Source organism: Corticium candelabrum, chromosome 14 (genome assembly GCF_963422355.1).
Source record: "Corticium candelabrum chromosome 14, ooCorCand1.1, whole genome shotgun sequence".
Classification (NCBI taxonomy): Eukaryota; Metazoa; Porifera; class Homoscleromorpha; order Homosclerophorida; family Plakinidae; genus Corticium; species Corticium candelabrum.
In genome coordinates, this window is record NC_085098.1 from 7200850 (window position 1) to 7203349 (window position 2500).

Below are 2500 nucleotides of genomic sequence, written 5' to 3' on the forward strand. Positions count from 1 at the left end.
GAGCAGTTGCCTGGAGGGTACACTCCTACCCTTATTCCACTAGTTTTCGAGCACTTTGGTGGGTGGGGAGAAGAAGCTTCAACATTCCTTAATAAACTTTCCAAACTATATAGAGATGAAGAAGGAGGAACAATCCCTCAGATTTTAAAACACATTGGAGAAGACGCTTGTCAGTACAACTTCAGCGTTGCAATGCCTCCGTGTTGGCTCGAAAGATGATCAGAGTAACATATGGACAGAATACTAACCAGAGTTTAGATGTTGTTCAACTTTCAATTCAGTAAACTAAATTTCGGTTTGTAGACTCCATAGAGGAGCTTTTTAATGCTAATTGTTATTTGTGTAATTGTAATTGTAGTTGTGACACTTGTTGTTCATTAGCTGTTACTATAGTTTCACCTGTATTAACTTTGATGTATAAAAATATATGAAAATTTGACAGACAGACAGACAGACAGACAGACAGACAGACAGACAGACAGACAGACAGACAGACAGACAGACAGACAGACAGACAGACAGACACACACACACACACACACACACACACACACACACACACAGACAGCACTTGTCTACATGAATTAAAGATTCATCACGAGAAAGAACCTCGACATCGTTACTCTGGAAATGAGAATAGACCAGACATAGTTGTGTATGACTCTGGGTGTAGCTATGACCTTGATGTGGCTATGGCTCATCCTTTCAGCCAAGACGCTTTAAAGCAGGCAGCTTTAGAGGAAGATTTTGCTGCAGCAAGAAGGGAGGAAAGGAAGATGATCAAATACGAAAAACAACAACTCGCTGGCAATACATCAAGCCTCAATTTCACTCCTCTGGTATTTGAACATTTTGGAACATGGGGATCAGAAGCTACCAACTATCTAAACAAACTAGCCAGAAGATCAAGGGACATTGAAGGCTATACAAATAAAGCTGACTTTAGAGGTTTTTGGAGAGAAAAATTCTCAATAATATTACAACGATGCAACGCTAGAGTCATCCTCCACAAGCTGACACGTGTCTTCCCTGGAGAAGAAGATGAGAACATACACAATGGAGACTACCAAAGTAGTTTGCATCAAACTAAAGCTGAACTCACTACATTTCTTGTATTTAGTGTTAGAAATGTAATGTAGAGTTTGTGTTTCAATAAATGAAATTGACAGACAGACAGACAGACAGACAGACAGACAGACAGACAGACAGACAGACACACACACACACACACACACACACGACAGACCAACCACCAAACAAAAAGACAGACTAACACACAAACATACAGACAGACAAACAAACAGACAGACCGACTGTCTAATTAGACAGACAGGCTGTCGGTCTAATTGATATATAACAGACTTTCATATCTATAGCTTGTAATAGTCCATATGTATGAAATATAAAGATTTGACAGAGACAGACAGACAGACAGACAGACAATGCCAATGTACTTCTGAAAAAATCAGTAATGCCTTGTCAGGACAGGCCAAGTGCCCAGACTTGTAGATGTTCTATAGAAAAGGGATCACATGATCCCTTTTAACCAATTAGTAGTATATATATATATATATATATATATATATATATATATATATATATATATATATATTGTATTTAGTTGTTAGTTGTTTTCTCTCTTGCTTTTACTGTCATAGGACAAACGTAGTTAGCCATTTGCTACTGTATCCTAATTCAAATATGAAAAATATAGACAGACAGACAGACAGACAGACAGACAGACAGATCAACACACAAAAAGACAGACAGACATACGTACATACAGACTAACAAACACATAGCCAGATAGACAAACACACAAACAGACAGACACAGACAGACAGACAGAACTCTGAACTCAGTAGCTTGTTTGCATTTAGTGTTAGAAACATAACGTAGAGTTTGTGTTTCAATAAATGAAATTGAGACAGACAGAGAAAAAACAGACAGACAGAGAAAAAACAGACAGACAGACGAGTTGAGAATCTCTTTCTCCAGATGTCCAGTCAACTTCAGAAGTGCAACGCAAAGGTCATCATGAGAAAAATCTCAGCTCTGACAAATGACATTGACTGTACTGTAGATTGCTCTACCCAGTTTTTCAGCCACTAAGTTGGCTCCGGGTAGTCTGCATTGTTCTCTTTTAAGTGTTACATGTTTGTTTGTTTTTAAAATCTAGTCCTAGCAAACTCTCGTAGTTACAGAACTTTATATAGTTACCTTGCTAGCATTGTATTATAGATGTATGTTTGAAGTAAATGTTATTTGACAGACAGACAGACAGACAGACCAACTAACCTATTTCCATTTAGTAGAGAATGCGTTCTCATAAAAATGAAGCCTGCCTATCTAACAAACACATGAAAATACACTACTACTACTACTACTCCTACTACTAAATGTAAGCAGATTTTTTTAGTTCAAAACACAAATGAACAAACAGACAAGTAAAGCAATGAAACCCACACACATTATTCTAGTGTGAATCACAAAGCTTCAG

The 2500-nt window shown here is 37.6% G+C and overlaps 1 protein-coding gene across 1 annotated transcript in view; it reads right to left on the reverse strand.

The window, feature by feature from the left end:
- Positions 1-2417: 2417 nt before the first annotated feature.
- LOC134190015 (uncharacterized) overlaps positions 2418-2500 on the reverse strand; it is a 6748-nt gene continuing 6665 nt past the window's right edge. Inside the window, exon 5 of the mRNA XM_062658427.1 lies at positions 2418-2500. This exon is cut by the window's right edge and continues 232 nt beyond it. The gene's annotated coding sequence lies outside the window, so the exon portion shown is untranslated.